General features: G+C 31.7%; 1 protein-coding gene across 4 annotated transcripts in view; it reads left to right on the top strand.

The window, feature by feature from the left end:
• PAG1 (phosphoprotein membrane anchor with glycosphingolipid microdomains 1) overlaps positions 1–19500 on the top strand; it is a 150046-nt gene that overhangs the window by 92595 nt on the left and 37951 nt on the right. The window contains exon 1 of one of the 4 annotated variants that reach the window (XM_058176472.1): positions 17376–17594. The exons of the other annotated variants lie outside the window; for them this stretch is intronic. The gene's annotated coding sequence lies outside the window, so the exon portion shown is untranslated. Of the gene's footprint in view, positions 1–17375; positions 17595–19500 lie in introns of those variants that run through there. 4 annotated transcript variants of the gene reach the window in all.

Here is a 19500-nt window from a genome sequence, read left to right on the forward strand (position 1 = left end):
TAAATAAATAAATAAATAAATAAATAAATAAATAAATAAATAAATAAATAAATAAATAAATAAATAAATAAATAAATAAATAAATAAATAAATAATAATAATAATAATAATAATAATAATAATAATAATAATAATAATAATAATAATAATAATAATAATAATAATAATAATAATAATAATAATAATAATAATAATAATAATAATAATAATAATAATAATAATAATAATAATAATAATAATAATAATAATAATAATAATAATAATAATAATAATAATAATAATAATAATAATAATAATAATAATAATAATAATAATAATAATAATAATAATAATAATAATAATAATAATAATAATAATAATAATAATAATAATAATAATAATAATAATAATAATAATAATAATAATAATAATAATAATAATAATAATAATAATAATAATAATAATAATAATAATAATAATAATAATAATAATAATAATAATAATAATAATAATAATAATAATAATAATAATAATAATAATAATAATAATAATAATAATAATAATAATAATAATAATAATAATAATAATAATAATAATAATAATAATAATAATAATAATAATAATAATAATAATAATAATAATAATAATAATAATAATAATAATAATAATAATAATAATAATAATAATAATAATAATAATAATAATAATAATAATAATAATAATAATAATAATAATAATAATAATAATAATAATAATAATAATAATAATAATAATAATAATAATAATAATAATAATAATAATAATAATAATAATAATAATAATAATAATAATAATAATAATAATAATAATAATAATAATAATAATAATAATAATAATAATAATAATAATAATAATAATAATAATAATAATAATAATAATAATAATAATAATAATAATAATAATAATAATAATAATAATAATAATAATAATAATAATAATAACTTGGGGCAGGGAAAATGGAGCTGTTTCTGCCTCATAAGATTTTTATTTTATTTTATTTTATTTTATTTTATTTTATTTTATTTTATTTTATTTTATTTTATTTTATTTTATTTTATTTTATTTTATTTTATTTTATTTTATTTTATTTTATTTTATTTTATTTTATTTTATTTTATTTTATTTTATTTTATTTTATTTTATTTTATTTTATTTTATTTTATTTTATTTTATTTTATTTTATTTTATTTTATTTTATTTTATTTTATTTTATTTTATTTTATTTTATTTTATTTTATTTTATTTTATTTTATTTTATTTTATTTTATTTTATTTTATTTTATTTTATTTTATTTTATTTTATTTTATTTTATTTTATTTTATTTTATTTTATTTTATTTTATTTTATTTTATTTTATTTTATTTTATTTTATTTTATTTTATTTTATTTTATTTTATTTTATTTTATTTTATTTTATTTTATTTTATTTTATTTTATTTTATTTTATTTTATTTTATTTTATTTTATTTTATTTTATTTTATTTTATTTTATTTTATTTTATTTTATTTTATTTTATTTTATTTTATTTTATTTTATTTTATTTTATTTTATTTTATTTTATTTTATTTTATTTTATTTTATTTTATTTTATTTTATTTTATTTTATTTTATTTTATTTTATTTTATTTTATTTTATTTTATTTTATTTTATTTTATTTTATTTTATTTTATTTTATTTTATTTTATTTTATTTTATTTTATTTTATTTTATTTTATTTTATTTTATTTTATTTTATTTTATTTTATTTTATTTTATTTTATTTTATTTTATTTTATTTTATTTTATTTTATTTTATTTTATTTTATTTTATTTTATTTTATTTTATTTTATTTTATTTTATTTTATTTTATTTTATTTTATTTTATTTTATTTTATTTTATTTTATTTTATTTTATTTTATTTTATTTTATTTTATTTTATTTTATTTTATTTTATTTTATTTTATTTTATTTTATTTTATTTTATTTTATTTTATTTTATTTTATTTTATTTTATTTTATTTTATTTTATTTTATTTTATTTTATTTTATTTTATTTTATTTTATTTTATTTTATTTTATTTTATTTTATTTTATTTTATTTTATTTTATTTTATTTTATTTTATTTTATTTTATTTTATTTTATTTTATTTTATTTTATTTTATTTTATTTTATTTTATTTTATTTTATTTTATTTTATTTTATTTTATTTTATTTTATTTTATTTTATTTTATTTTATTTTATTTTATTTTATTTTATTTTATTTTATTTTATTTTATTTTATTTTATTTTATTTTATTTTATTTTATTTTATTTTATTTTATTTTATTTTATTTTATTTTATTTTATTTTATTTTATTTTATTTTATTTTATTTTATTTTATTTTATTTTATTTTATTTTATTTTATTTTATTTTATTTTATTTTATTTTATTTTATTTTATTTTATTTTATTTTATTTTATTTTATTTTATTTTATTTTATTTTATTTTATTTTATTTTATTTTATTTTATTTTATTTTATTTTATTTTATTTTATTTTATTTTATTTTATTTTATTTTATTTTATTTTATTTTATTTTATTTTATTTTATTTTATTTTATTTTATTTTATTTTATTTTATTTTATTTTATTTTATTTTATTTTATTTTATTTTATTTTATTTTATTTTATTTTATTTTATTTTATTTTATTTTATTTTATTTTATTTTATTTTATTTTATTTTATTTTATTTTATTTTATTTTATTTTATTTTATTTTATTTTATTTTATTTTATTTTATTTTATTTTATTTTATTTTATTTTATTTTATTTTATTTTATTTTATTTTATTTTATTTTATTTTATTTTATTTTATTTTATTTTATTTTATTTTATTTTATTTTATTTTATTTTATTTTATTTTATTTTATTTTATTTTATTTTATTTTATTTTATTTTATTTTATTTTATTTTATTTTATTTTATTTTATTTTATTTTATTTTATTTTATTTTATTTTATTTTATTTTATTTTATTTTATTTTATTTTATTTTATTTTATTTTATTTTATTTTATTTTATTTTATTTTATTTTATTTTATTTTATTTTATTTTATTTTATTTTATTTTATTTTATTTTATTTTATTTTATTTTATTTTATTTTATTTTATTTTATTTTATTTTATTTTATTTTATTTTATTTTATTTTATTTTATTTTATTTTATTTTATTTTATTTTATTTTATTTTATTTTATTTTATTTTATTTTATTTTATTTTATTTTATTTTATTTTATTTTATTTTATTTTATTTTATTTTATTTTATTTTATTTTATTTTATTTTATTTTATTTTATTTTATTTTATTTTATTTTATTTTATTTTATTTTATTTTATTTTATTTTATTTTATTTTATTTTATTTTATTTTATTTTATTTTATTTTATTTTATTTTATTTTATTTTATTTTATTTTATTTTATTTTATTTTATTTTATTTTATTTTATTTTATTTTATTTTATTTTATTTTATTTTATTTTATTTTATTTTATTTTATTTTATTTTATTTTATTTTATTTTATTTTATTTTATTTTATTTTATTTTATTTTATTTTATTTTATTTTATTTTATTTTATTTATCTTTTCTAGTTCCCCTTGTAACCCTCTGGTGTGTAATGGGATTCAAACGTCAAGTGGGCACCGGAGTTTCCGGCCCCATTAGTAATGGCTGGGCTTTTTCCGTGGCCGTGCTTGGGGTTCTGTGCTGACGGCCAGGAAAAGTCTATCTTTGTTTGCCAGTCACCTGGCTTGAGCCTGGACACGCCTCCTTAGCGCCCGGACGGAACGCCTGCAAGGCCATTCGACGCAGGGTGGAAAGGCGCAGAGAGGGCATGTCGGATGCCTCCTCTGCCAGGTATTCTTCAAACTGGGCTGCCGTGAATTGAGGCTCATTGTCGGACACCAGAGTGTCCGCAACCCGTGAGTTGCGAATAGGTGGCGAGGGCTGCGATTACTGCTTCGCCGTAGTGATTTCATGAGTATGATCTCCAACCATTTAGAGAATGCATCAACAACCACTAGGAACGCTTGGCCGTGGAAAGGGCCAGCAAAATCAATGTGGATTCTTGAGGGGCCCTTGGGGTTTCCCATTCCTGACTGGGGCTTGGGGTAGAGGTCTGACTCTGGCAAGCCTGGCATTTCCTACCCTCTCAGCAATCTCTGCCCCATGAGTGGCCACCACACATAGCTTCTAGCCAACCCTTCATCCTTACGATCCCTGGGTGACCTCGGAGGAGGTCCAATACCTTTCCCCTTAACTTATCAGGAATTATTACACCATCACCCCATAACAGGCACCCCTTGAGCCGAGAGCTCATCTCGCTTTTTAACAAATTCTTTGAACTGCTCGCTCACGCAGCGGGCCACCCTCTTTGTACCCAACCGAGTACAGTCCTTAACACAATGTCCGCATGATGCCCGAGCCACTTAGATGTGACTGGGCCAGAGTCCAAAGAGTCAATTAGCAGGATGGGCGCCCCGGAGTGGGGTCTCGGTCGCCCTGGTAGTGGGCATCGCTTAACGCGCCTGCATGCCCCACTTCTTTTCCTGGTCGATGCTGCAGCTTGTAGGAATAAGCGGCTAAGAAGATAGTCCATCGGGTCAAGCGTGGCGAAAGTGCCACAGGCGCTGGTCGCCAGCCAGTATCTCCTAGTAACGGTCTGTGGTCAGTCACGATTTCAAAATTCCGCCCAAAGACATATTCGTGGAATTTTTAACCCCTGACACAATGGCTAGTGCTTCTTTGTCTAATTGGCTGTAGTTCCTCTCTGGGAGGACATCGTTCTAGAGTAAAGCTATAGGGGCTTCTGTGCCGTTTGGAAGTCTATGGCTGAGTACAGCCCCACCCATAAGGGAGGCATCGCAAACCAACACTAGGGGTAATGAGTTGTGATATTGGATGAGCAGGCTATCACTTGAGAGCAGGTTCTTTACTGCTTCAAAGCCCTATTTTCTGACTTTCCCCAAGACCAAACAGTATTTTTCCTAAGAGCCTATGCAGCGGTTCCAAGAACGGTTGCTTTGTTCTTTAAAAAGACCGCATAGAAATTCACCAACCCAGGAATGCCTGCAGCTCTGCTTTGTTTTTGGGCGCTGGAGCCTTCCTAATTGCCTTAACCTTGCTCTCAGTAGGGTGAATTTTCTTGTCTATCCGTAGCCCAAGAAATCGATTCGAATTCTATCTGGCATTTGTTTGCCTTGACTTTTAATCCGCTGTCCGGAAAATCCCCAAAACCTTTCTTAAACGCCTCCCCAATTCCTCCATGTTTTCCCTGAAATTAGGACATCATCAAAGTAGGGAACTACCCTGGGAGCCCTTGCAGTAGTCGCCCATTAGGTTTGGAACAGCCCTGGTGCCACACTCACCCCAAATTGCAATCGGTGCACTTGAATGCCCCCTGTGCGTACAATTGCTTTGGGCTTCGCTGTGCGGGCGCCACGGCAGTTGTTGGTAGGCTTGGGCCAAGTCTAACTTTGCAAAGACTTGCCCTTGCCCCAAAGAGTGCAATAAGTGTTGCACCACGGAACCGGGTAAGCGCTTTTCTGTAAGGCTTTGTTAAGCGTCGCCTTGTAGTCAGCGCAAATTCTAATTGACCCGTCCGACTTTATTGGGGTGACGATTGGCGTCTCCCACTTTGCGTGATCGACTGGCACCAAAATCCCTGATTTATGAGCTTGTCCAGCTCCTTATCGATTTTGGTTTTAGGGCAAAGGGACCTCCTCGCTTTAAGCCTAATGGGGCTACCTGGGGTCTAAGTTGAAGGAAATAGGGGTCCCCTTGTACTTGCCCAGGCAGTCCTTGAAGACATCTTGAACTCGTTAAAGAGAATGTCTTTCAGGTTACAGTCACTTCTGTAGATGCCAGTCACTCCCATGCCCAGGGCACGAAACCAGTCTAGTCCCAACAGACTGGGCAGAGTTCCTTCGACGATCGTGATGGGCAGGGTCTTTATGGACCGCATCGACTCGGACGGAGGTGGTCCTCAACAGGGATGCGATTCCCTGGTAGTCGTGGACCGTGAGCCGCTGTGCTTGCAGGTGGCGCCGCGACGGACGGCAGCGACTTCGCCAAAGTGTCCCAGGACATGATGGTGATCGCTGATCCGTGTCTACTTCAAGCCGCACCGCATCTCTATTTTTGGCTTAGTGAAGATCTTCTTCTCCACTTGGTCGAGGCGCGCCTATGACCACAGTTGTTTGGTTGAATGCGCTTTTTGTTTGAGCCAATCGGGTCGCCTTGCCGATTCCGCGCCTGATTGGCCGATTTGAATTTTCGGCGGAAGGTTGGGCCGCTCGACAAACTTGAGCTAGGTGCCCTTTCTTCCCACACCGCCGACATGTCGCCTTAAACTTGCAGCGTTGGCGCTGGTGTTGACCCCGCAGCTTCCGTGATTCGCCTCGGTCCCCTTTGTCGCGTTTCGTGCGGCAGACCCTTCCTCATCTTCACCGCCGGATTCGGTCTGAACCTCCTCCTGGTGCACCGGAGTTGCCGCCCGCCTTCTGTGGACCGGCTTCTGCAGTGTCTCTGCCGCTGGGACATTTCATGTGCTCTGGCTTCCAGAGCGTTGGCCAGCGCAGGTTGTTTGCTAGCAGTCGCCGCCGAAACGGATGTCTTTGACCTCGGATGAGTTGCTCGAGGAGCACCGCCCAGGTCACGGTATCCGCAGTCCTTGGACGCTTTTCTAGGGCGCCATGTAGTCACCGATGGATTCGCCTCCATCTGCCTTCGCCTCCGAATTCAAACCGCCGCACGATTTGGACGGCGTTGGTGCGGTGGTTTTAGTAAAGTCTGTAAAGTTGGCCACGACACCGACTGCAACGGCGTTGGCTCTGCCAGGGCTTCCGCGATATCAATGACCTCCGACCACAGTGGCTTAAGAAATAAGCCCTTTTCGGTTATCTGAACCTTGCAGTTCGTTGGCTTCTAGAAAGCTTTCGAAACGGGTCATATACGTTCCCCATTTCTCTTTAGCCGGGTCAAACGGTGCGGGTGGAGTGTAACTGGCCATCTCCGCTTTTCTGCCCTGGGTTTGCTGGGTTCGGGTCTATCGTGCTTCAGCTCGGTTCTGGTTCTCCTTAGCCTCGAGATCCCATCCTCGTCGCCAATGTTAAGTTCGGGAAGTAACGAGGCTGGAGACCAGGGTAGTGACAACAGCTCTTTAATATAGGGTGAACCCAGCAACAGGCTGGGGGAAAAACCTCTCCTTTTATACAGTTCTGCTGGAGGCTTCGTCCAATCAGCAACGTGCTGATTTCCCGCTCAAATATTTAAAGGTACAAACATGAATACATAACATATAAGATAGGGTCTTATTTTATAGACAAGTTGCTAAATAATTTGATTAAAAAGTTCTGTAACAAAATTTGTAATGAAGTGTCACCTTCAGTATACAACTGAGTTGGGATTCTGCTCTATCTTTCTATATATGCTAGCAGTTAAAAGAAAAAAATGAAGATTCAGTGTGGGGGAGAAGATGTTTTGAACTTTATGTTCCATAACCTCCAGCCAACCTAGCAAATACAATAGGTTCTATTCTAGAACATGTACAAATACTAGTTTACCCATCCCTTTGTTACCTTATGTAGGGTGTTCATAAAGCCAACTTATACTAATTTGCTGATTGAATTAAAGCTATAACCAATGCCCAGCCAAGATGTGTAGTTGCCAAGGCAAGTTAAATTATTTTGACACCTGAAACACAAAATCCACTGACATGTCTTTTTCCCAACCATAGCAAAATTACAGCAATAATTAATTAACAAATTGTTCTTTCATGTCACTAAAAATCTCTTGCTTGAGGTAACCACTACAGCCTAATACTTGATATCCAGTACACGCATGTGTCTTTGTCAGGGCCTGAAATTTCATAAAAGCAACATTTTGTTTTAACTGGAGAAACATATGGCAGTGACAACTTGAGCTTGTTATAAGCAGAGATTTTACCCTAAAGATAAGTCTTTAGGGTAAATTAACAAGACTGTGTTGAAAGAGCAAATTGCGATACATGTTCAAGATATTGTTTCTGAAATGGTTTTAAAGAACAGTTTCTGCCTAGGTAGTATTTTTAAGATACGTCTGTTGTTTGGAAAAAGAAAACAAAGAATGTAAAATCTCAGGCAGATTCTGCTTGTTAATTCATGAGATGTATAATCATTCTTTATATCAGTTGAATGCCTTTGGGTTTATGGAAAGAAAACTCATCCACTCTGATTAGACTTTAGCAATGTCGTATTGATTATGCTCTGCAAAAGCAATTTTGCCCTTTTCCTAACGGAGAGCAGAACTGTGGCTCAGCTGAATCAGTTTAAAAGCCATTTTGAAAAAAGGGATTTTTCTTAATGGAGTTTTCTTTTTACAGTATGCATGTGGGATTTCCACTGATTTTAATCCAATGATGCATTAAAAAGAGGAAATATCAGTTGATGGGACTAGGTCATGTTAAAACATCTGTTGCTAGGAGAGCTACAAGACGAAGGGACCCAGCTGGAATAAATATATTAATAAGAGATTGAAGATAGCTGAGAGAAGGAAGTTGGGATAGGGCACTAAAAATGGATGAGGTTCTTACAAGTGAATGGTCCTCATTTGTGGAAAGCATTTATGAGGCCATAAATTATTCCTTGGGCTGATACTGAGAGTGTTTGTTGGGTGGTTATAATACAGGGAGGTTGTTTGGAAGCTCTTGTATTGATTTAATTTGGTCTCTTAAATTTGTTTCTATTTTGTCTCTTTTTCACTACTGATTTGAAATTGGGGGGCTTTCAAAATAATGCAAAATAATTAGGGATATGCACTCCCTGCCCCACTTTTTCCTATATACCATAACATCTTTTATGTATTTTCCTTCATGGCAGATAGTGCTGCCATTTGAAACAGAAGGTGGTGGAGTTTCCTGTAGTTGCCAAGCAACAGGAAGAGATATGGACCAAACGCCCTTTTGTCTTAACCCGTAAAATGTCCCAGTGTGCCTGTCTGCAATTGCAAGACTAAGATGAAAACTCCAGAAGAATTTGCCTAGGAACTTTATGGAAAATCTGTATTATATGTTTGATGAGCTACTTGAATGTAATGCTCTTACCAGATGTAAGGCTGCTTATTTCTGAAAATTGACATTCAGTGTTCATTGTAGAGTTAAATGAAATCCTATTCAAGATCCATGATGTCTAAGTTCTCCCCATAATTTGGAGCCTGATTTTATATTGAAAGACATTTTGTAGTGATTAAGGAAGAATTTGAAATTGGCTTTATCGTGTAGTCATTTCTTTAATTATTTCAACACGAAGAAACAGAATGATTATTGAAATGAAATGAAGATTATTGCAAAGCCCAATAAATTCTTTTGAGGAGGTAAATTCTATTTCAAGAGTCAGAAATATTTTACATAATTAATCATAATTCTCTTCATGCTCTCTCTCGGGCACATTTATTTTTAGTCAGTTGGTTCCCAGATAAAAGAAGTTGCTTTTTGGCTCAAATAAATAAAATAGCAGTTTGGCTGCTTGAGTTCCCACAATATGAGCAAATGATCTTATTTCAGGGATAGCTAAACCCTTTTCATCATAGAATTATCATTGATTTATCAGAAGCAGCAGCTGCAGACCTCATGGGAAAGTTCACAGCTGTCTGCAGCTGCTAGAGTAAATTGCTCTCCTAAGGATCCAATACAGCTGTTTGGAAAGAATAGAAAGAAGTAAGGAAAGAATATTAACTTGAATGTAACCACAGTTCTGATTCAGTTCTTACATTTTACCTCTCCAACCCTGCTATACTCCAATTATGACTTATTCTTCTGGTATAACAGCCTCCAGATCTTCCACAATCTACATCAGGGGTGTCAAACTCACGGCCCACAGGCCGGATGCATCACACATTGGCCACACCCACCCCATTTTAATGAAGGGGGGAAAGTCACGATACATCATATGACAACAATGTGACGACGCGAGTTTGACACCCCTGATCTACATGGATCAAAATAATTAGTTCGATATCCTTGTGCATCAGACATGCCCCTTCCCTTATCACTGGCTGTTGTTCATATGAATAAGAATGCAAGACTGGATACTGGTACTTAACCTTTTTAGGCACTTGATTTCATTGGCTTTTCCAGAATTATTTCAATCTTCTCTTACTATCCAGCTATGGTAGCTTCATCTTCCATTACATGATTCCTTAGATGAAATCTTCTATTTCAGACTAAATTCACACTCAACACATCATATCATTCTCTATACTTCATAGTCTTAAATCTAGATAATGTCAATCTGCAACATTCATTCTTTCCAGACAGCTTTCCAGACCAATGACAGCTTTATTTATTATTATTTCTATTATTATGGTGAAGACATTATTATTATTCATTATTATGCTACTTTTAATCTAATAAATGTCTGAGTTTGATTTATCTCTTCATTGGCCCAAGGAAGTCTTTTATCTTGACTGTTTATACGCAATACAGGTAGTCCTTCACTTACAACAGCTTGTTTAGTGACCATTCAAAGTTACGATGACACTGAAAAAAATGACCATTTTTTACATTTATGGTTGTTGCAGCATCCCCATAGTCATGTGATCAACATTCACAGAGCCCATTGATCTTAATGAGTCAGGACTATTATGTCTAAACAACAACTAGGATCAAAAAGAATGATCAGAGAAAGCAAACAACAGAAACAAAAGGCACTCGACTTTTATTAAAGAAAGAAATTTGTTTTATACATGTCCTGCCAGAAGGAAGTTTGGGTAAAAGCTGTCCAGTCCTTCACTGGAAAGTTCTGCTGAAAGATTCGACATTGGACATTGGTCAGCAATGTGCACATTACAATTGGAAATGTAGTAAGTGATATTCATGTTGTATTAAACTAAATGAAATTCTGCCCATACTGGCAATTTATCACATTTATTTTCAATTGAAGGAAAGTGTTAATTTTTTTCCTGGAAATTGCTTTTCTTCATTTAAAGCTGGACAAATCATTTTTTAATCTACTCCTGAATGTCTTATTCCATGAGCTGGTTTTTGTTTTTCAATCCTTGCTATCTAAATTAAGCTTCTGCAATTCAAGTGCATTTTAAATAGTTGCATTTCTGGAAGTGTATTTTACAAATATAATTTGTTATAGTAATAGTTAATGGCAGGAGAATCTTCAACAAATTTGTTATGAAGCTTATACCTAGGTGGACAGTGGCCATAAAGAAAAAAGAAGGTAATATTTTCAAGGTATCTATAACAAATATTTTATCACACCCCAGCATAATGAGCTACCATGTTTTTTCTTATGCCTCCTGCACACTGATTTCCTGAAACAGATGAGTTGTTCAGAAATATGTACTTTGGAAAAGTAATGAGAATTATAGACTGATTCAAAGAGAACCTCTTTATCTGCAACCTAATGTTAATGTTTCATTAATCAGCTCAAAAATGGGACATTATGTCTCCAACTGTGATGTTCATTTCTTTCTTACCCCATCATATCTTCATTAACCTTGTAATTCACGTGTAGTACTTTTATAGCAAGTAAAAAAAATCTTATGTGAAAATGAAAAACTATTTCCAGCTAGAAAGTGGCATCTAAATGTTCAGTGGCTGACTATTTTCAAAAAAGGAATTTTAGAGTTGGCAAATAATTTTACCATTGTAACGGAGCCACTGATGTCATCTCTACTGCCACTAAGAATAGTAAGTACCATAAGGAACAGTAGAACAAACATTTTAAAAATGAGCAGTATAATATTACTTAACTTAAAATGAAATAAGCTTTTGACACTTTCAAAACAGCAAGTGACTCTAAGGGATATAGGCAGTTGTAGATTAAAGATGGAAGACTATGAAGGGGAGTGAGGGAGGGAAAGGTCTACCATTCAGTTGATCCTAACAGATTCATGATCCTCTAACAGCTAAGTTCCTGGTCCCAATTTTACTTACATGTATCCTGTATACACCTTTCTTTCCAGATGACAAAATGTCAACACAAAAAATAAGTAGACAGAAGAAGAACTTGAGTATAAATCAAACACATTTGGCTGCTACTATATAGAATAGAATAGAATACAATTTTTTATTGGCCAAGTGTGATTGGACACACAAGGAATTTGTCTAAGATATCTATATCTTAGTAACAGGTTCATTGTAGGTTGACCTCTTAGCAAATGGAGTTTTTTGTATATGAACATAATTTCTCCTAGCCAAACTTAGCAAAATCCATACTTTTACACATAATAATAATAATAATAATAATAATAATAATAATAATAATAATAATAATAATAATAATAATAATAATAATAATAATAATAATAATAATAATATTTCTTCAGTTGCCATAACATTTAATGTCCGTTCTTCTTAATCATTTTAAAATTAGTCCATCTTCTAAGTTCAATAATAATAAGATGGACAGTAATTTGAGAAATGGACTTATGAAATTTGAAGGAATATACAAGTGGAAAAAAAATTGAATTTGAGAAGATGGATTAATTTTAAAAATGGACTGTAAGAAGAAGTAATATGTGAAGTTGGTATTGCTTCTTTTCTTTTCTTTTTTTTATTATTCTTTCCTATCTTTTTATTCTTAATGTGAGGGATCTAAAGTTTTAAATTTTTAAAGGTGGGAGGTTATGTATATTTTGCATACTTTAGCTTGTGATTGTTGGTTATAATACCCGGTATTTGCTCTGGGAAGTCTGGGGGAAGGGAGGAGGGGGAAGGAAATGATACATGGATTGATTATTAATGTACAGTAATTTTTGAAGATATGAAATTAAAAAATTTAAAAAATTAAAATGATATTGGGGATGCTCGACTGCCATTTCAGGAAGAAAAGGAGAGGAGTAGAAGGAGGAAGAAAGTAGGTAGGAAAGAGTAGAAGGAGGAGGAATAAGAAGGTTAGATAGGGTGGAAGAAGGGTGGAAGAAGGGTGGAAGAAGGAGGAGAGGAAGTAGTAAAGTGAAGGAGATGAAGGTGGGAAAGTAGTAGAGGTAGAGAGGAAAGTAGTAGAGGGTAGAGAGGAGGTTGTGTAGAAAGGAAGTGGCAATCGGGCAGGCCTGAATCAGTTATAAATAAAAATTAATGATTAATGATGGATAATAGTTTGTACATAAATATGATGTTGGAAAATGGAAATAAAAATTATTCAATAATAATAATAATAATAATAATAATAATAATAATAATAATAATAATAATAATAATAATAATAATAATAATAATAATAATAATTTAATTTGTATACCGCCCTTCTCCCAAAGGACTCAGGGCGGTGAACAGGCAGATAAAATACAAATACACACAATAATTAAAAACATCCCTTAAAAAACTAATTTAAATGCCCAAATGTTAAAATAACATACTCCCCCATAAAATCACAAAACTTTAAAAACCCATCAAATAAGGATAAAAATCAGGCTAGTCCAGCCATACAAAATAAATAAGTTTTAAGTTTTAGGCGAAAGGTCCTAAGGTCAGGTAATTGTCGAAGTCCGAGGGGAAGTTCGTTCCACAGGGTCGGAGCCCCCACAGAGAAGGCCCTCCCCCTGGGGGCCGCCAGTCGACACTGTTCGGCTGTGAGTACTTCAAAACTACTTTTTCTAAATAATTTCTCATCAAAATCATCATTCATTCTAACGTTATTGTGTCTGATGCTATAAAAGCAAATAAAAAAGAGCAACAAAGAAGTCAAAAATTTTATCTGTCTTATATTAATATTCAAAATTTTAGGATTAAAATTTTGGGACTAATATTAGGATTAATTATCTGGTAATGTACAATGCTTGGCATCTCCTTCTGGTGAATGAACACATTTCTGGTTCCATTAATATTTAATTTCAAAGTTTTCCATTAAACTGACATCCAGTGATTTGGCATGCTACTTGACGTTCTTTTTAATCATATATGGCATGTCAGAAAAGCATTGTTATTACCATTCCTTTGTGTCTGAAAGTCTTAGCAAATTTATTTACCCTAGGAAACATTCTGCATAATTTAAATTACGTCCAGGGAGTTTTTATTATTTAGTCATGCCATCATTGTAAATGGATTGGCTTTTATATTTTTGAAGTCATATTCATTTAAATATGATTCAAAGTCACTAACATAACAGAAGAAAGTACAAAAAGGAAAATACCCCCATGAAAAATTCTCCTAAATGCTTAATCTATGAGTAGTGCCACTCCTTTTCTTATATGTGACCCAAACAGTATGCTTGAAATGGCAAACTACACCAGTAGTCCCTGTCTAATATTGAATAATTGTTGCCAGTCCACACAGTTATTTATTTCTAAAAGCTGTACATTTATTTTTATCACCTTTATTTATTTCAGTGTATATGAATCCATTGATCATTGCATAATTCAATGAATGGATTCAAAAAGTTCAAAAAGAATTGGCTCAAGCCTCAGTGTAGGTACTTTAAGATCCTTCATATCAGAAGTGAAATCCAGCTAGTTCTGACAGGTTCTGGAGAACTGTTAGTGGAAATTTTGAGTAGTATGGAGAACCGGCAAATACCACCTCTGGTTGGCCCCAGAGTGGGGTGGGAATGGAGGTTTTGCAATATCCTTCCCCTGGGGTGGGGTGGGAATGGAGGTTTTGCAGTATCCTTCCCCTGCCACGCCCACCAAGCCACGCCCACCAAGCCACACCACACCCACCAAGCCACACCCACAGAACCGGTAGTAAAAAAAATTGGATTTCACCACTGCTTCATACTCAATAATTAAATGATTTGGAAAAAACTGTTTCCAATTCATGTAAGAAGAATCTCATTAGATTCACCAAACTATTTCTTATTTCTCCCACCAAATGGCAAGCAAGTGTTCCAAGACTTCAATATAAGGATATTGTAACTGAGTATGGAAAGAACTCCAGTAGAGTGCAGGAACACTGTTGTCCTTTTCCCCTTTGTGCAATATGCACACCAGGACATTTTAGGCAACAAAAGGGTTTTTTGTTTTATTTTAAATGGGAGGTGAGTTCTAAGGCATTTTTTTTCTAAACTTGTATATTTTTCATCTCCACTGTTGTCATAACATAAAGGAATAGTCTTGCTCTGATTGTGTTTGAATTCAGCTCTACTAGCCAATCGTATATTTTCAGGATCTGGGTCAGTCACCAGTTCTCTGGTTACTGATCCAGATTGGATCCTGCAACATTATCCCGGGACACGTATATTCGCTTTTATTCATGTATATTTTCAGTAGATTAAATCCTAAACTTGTTTTATGCAAATGGAAAGGCACTTCCATCCATGGAGATTATTTTGATTTGATGCAATATTAACTAGATGGAAGACGGGAGTGTGGCTTTTTCAATTCTCTTCTTGCAGTCTTCTCCCACTGTTTTGGAAGGCCCACGAGCAGATTTTTACAGCAGGTGAAGAGGAAAATCAACATTTGTTGGCAGGAATTTCTCTGAAATTTTTCCTTATGAGACAGGAGAATCTTCTGAACACATCTGTGTCTTGAATCCTCTGTTGAATTAATTGATTTTCCCAATTTTAAACTCAGATTCTTTTCATTTTTCATCAAAAAAATTATCATAAGTAATATGAAAGAATATTGTATACAATAGCTCCTGAATAACTTATTAATTTATTCTGTGAGTTACATTTGAGTGCAAGAATTCTACATTACTTAAATGTTATTTGATACTTTTACAAATTAATGAACAAACTAGCCTTGAGCAGTAAATGTTTTCCAAATATCTATAAGATGTATGTGCCATTTCCTTTTACTATCCACTTGGGAGAAAAAGTGCTATAATAAGCAGAAGTAGAACTAAGTTGTATCTTGGAAGAATTAGAAATTCATTGAATGAATTCTCTGCTCTTATAATTGTCATGGAGCTGGTATTTAAGAAATGTGTCATACATAATTACTGCATGGACCCTATTCATCAGAAGATTATCTCATCTCTGCAGGGTTAGTTGTCTCGGATGTTTAGAAAGTTGTAATAAACAAATGCACATGAAAAGTTTAAGAAAGTTTCTTTCTGATTTATTACAAATGTAAATGTGTAATGTCACTGGCTAAGGTGAAAACTTGAAATTTTGGATGAGTTCCTGTGAGAGTCCTCATTCTAGCCAAAGGGCCATCTGATCTAATGTTCTCTCTCCAGCAGTGACCTGTCAAATGCCCTGAGAAACTCTCAAATAGAGGAGGATGGCAAACAGGCACTCTCTGTTTGTCTGCACATTTGGCAGCTCTAAATTAGCCTCAGGCAAGAGGAGAATGAAACAGAAGGCCCAGCAGTCATTAGATCCAACTGTTTTCAGACTAGGAATGTAAAAGAATTTCATTATTATATTCATATTTTGATCATTTGTCAGTTTCATATTTTCTGGAGCAATATAAATCAAAACTTACCTTGCATTTACCCCACTCAGAATTTTGTAATGCAATCTTCCTGACAACAAAAAGTGCATTAAAATGGGAAATTCAAACGCAAATATATTAAATATTATCAATATTCTATATGAGGTATGTATGTTCAAAATGCATATTATATCATAGAGAAATTCTTAATAAAATGTACATAGTGGAAGAAACAAAAATAACAATAACAACATTGACTATATATATTTCAACTACAGTACTGTATTTCAAAATAATATTAACATCTTTTCAGTACTGTCTGGAGGCATACTTGAACAATTGTATTAAAACATAGATATCAAAGGAATACTTTAACCTTTAATCATGTATTTTGAGCTAGGGCGATGCATGGAAGATGTTTATGCAATCTATTGCATCTCCAGAAATGTTTACTGAAGAAAATTCTTATTGCTGCCATAGGACAAAGTAAATCTCCTGTCACTGCAAAGATTTATCTACTTTCATAACTAAAATCTTACTTGAAACGCTTGCTTTTTCATTTAAAATACAAATACTTTTATCTCCAAATCCATTTCAAAACAGAGAACAGCAGACATACGGTATGTGTCCACATTCAGATGATTCCAATTGAATTTCCTTCATGTCTGTCTTTTTGCACAAACTTTCTAGACCTCATAATGGTTATTCCAGATGTTTTCTTTTTACATTCAGTCACTTGGCATAAAAATATGAAGCTAGCAGATACTTTCCATCTGTACATCTGGGGTTGTCAGTTTTTTTAAAAAAAGAATGGTATCATCTTACTGCCCTTTTAATAATAATTATTTCCTTTGAGGAATAGGGAGCATCATAGTACAGATATCTGTGATTTTTTCCCATCCGTTCTCACCCTACTTAGATTGCTTTGAAAGGAGGAGGAGAATGAAGTTCAGATCTGTACATGAGAGGAGTGTCCTTGTGATACTATTCATTCTCTGTTCTGACAGAGAAGGCATTGTCTGTTCAGTGTAATAGGCTTGGCAGCCAAATTAGGTAGTGATCTGTTGCTGTGCATATAGACTCAGAAAGTATCAGAGCAGGCAAGAATCTGATAATTCCAAGAACTGGATCAACTAGAAATGACTTTTTAACATGTTGCTATATATGTAGGACGCAGAGTTGTGTGGCGCATTGCTTCTGCTTTGGAGTCTGTGCTACACGAAGAAGAGTTTTAGACTGAAGGTAATCCTTTCTAGGTTTGCATGTTGCTTGCTGGAAGCCACTAAACATTGAGCATTGTGAGATTAACTTGATTCTTTGGGATTCTGAGAATCATTTATGATTGGAATGCATGCCTCTCCACTGTGCCCATATTGACGGAATTAACGTTTAAATGAGGAAAGTATGCAAAAAAGAAAAGACTAACCATATATCTGTAGCATTATCCCAAATAGCTTATGTTTATATGGGTTTGAAGATTTTGTTAATTGAAATGCATTCACGTAGAACCAGTCTGCAGGATTACAGGCTTTGCACTGAGTTTCTTTTCTTTTTGATGTCTTTTGTAGTAGATGCTATACTGAATGATGTAGTAAAATATTATTTCTATAACATAGAATAAAACTGGGAGAAGAGGGAAGCATTTTTCAGTATTAGGTTGTGCTGGTTAATGAGAACAATAAAATAATTTTCTGAATATTAGGAAACAATATTTCTTAAAAAATTGACTACTAATACTTTACAAAACTTTTTATTTTAAATTTGTTTTCCATTTCTCTTACAATTATTTCTTGTTAATGTCTCTATTTGTTTCCTTAAAAGATTGTTTTTTTAAAAACATCCCAGTTTGAGAGCCTGCATGTCTTTCGGCTATTTTTAATTGCAGCTATGACCTACAATCATTAATGTATTATTCAGTTGGGAAATGCCTAATATTTGTGGATGGGGGTTGGATATTTGTTTACTTATTTTTTTCAAGTTTGGGGAGGAAGTGTAAGTGGCCAGGAATCTGACTTCCAATACTTAAAAGGTGAGGTGGAACTAGAAAACTATCTGCATGGCATCCGGTTGAACACCTGCAGCCCTTCATTCTGGAGAACCTTCACATGCTGTTTGTGGATCTGCTAACAGTTCTGATCTCAAGGGGCTCAGAGTTTCTTTGGGCTTCTGTTATATCTTAATCCACAGGGAACAACTGCTCTAAGTAGCAAAACACGCTAGGTTATATGTGAGGCACTGGAAACGTGCTGCTGCTTGACAACAGCAGTCCTTGCCTGTCTCATTCGAAAATGACCTGACCAGCTGTATTTAGCTGTCAAGATTAGGAAACCAATAATTACACTTTACCCTAAAAGAAGGAGTCATTTCACATTTTGTTACCGACTGCTTTGAGCTTACCATTTTTAACAGAAGACATTTAGGATAATTTCCCTGTTATATTTTTAGGTGGATTGTTAGATAAAGAAAAAACTTCCTCTAGTCAACTCTGATTGCTGGTGAGAAGAATCAAGAAAGAATGTTCCATTTAGGATTTATGGTTGTGAGGAGGAGGAGGAAGAAAAGGAATGAGAGTGAAAGAATAGCCCTTCTTGGCAGCGCTGGGCTGCTTTAATTGGCAGTGCAGGCTTCAGATGTGATGGAAAGTAGCTTATCATCCACAGGGGGGGAAAAAGAGATAGAGAGAAGGAGCTTCTAAATGCAGGACTATGCAAATGGAAAATTGCTACTTTAGGTGTTTTCATTTAAGGAAAAAAAATTAGGAAGCAGTGACAGCAGGAAGGAACAAAGAAGATTTTACCAGGTGGCAGGATTGGTTCATGGTTCAGAGACCTGCTTACACAGATGTCCTCCTGTTGATTTATCAGGTTCCAGAATCAGCAATGCAAATGGGGAAAAGGCTAGGGGGGAATCTTTGCACAGCCTTTGCAAAATTATGAATGTGGAAAAAGGATGCTGAAAATACACTTAATACAAAATTTCCCTGGCTAGAGAGTTAGGAATAGCTGAAGTTTCCTACTAAGTCTGTAGGCAGTAGCAAATTCATTAATTAAATAATATATGGAATGGGCCATAGTTAGATTTGCAGGTAGATGAAAATGAAACTGCTTTGTACCACATCAGATTTCTTCATTCATCAAACAAAAGTTGA

The sequence above is a fragment of the Ahaetulla prasina genome, chromosome 3, assembly GCF_028640845.1.
Source record: "Ahaetulla prasina isolate Xishuangbanna chromosome 3, ASM2864084v1, whole genome shotgun sequence".
NCBI classification, from domain to species: domain Eukaryota; kingdom Metazoa; phylum Chordata; class Lepidosauria; order Squamata; family Colubridae; genus Ahaetulla; species Ahaetulla prasina.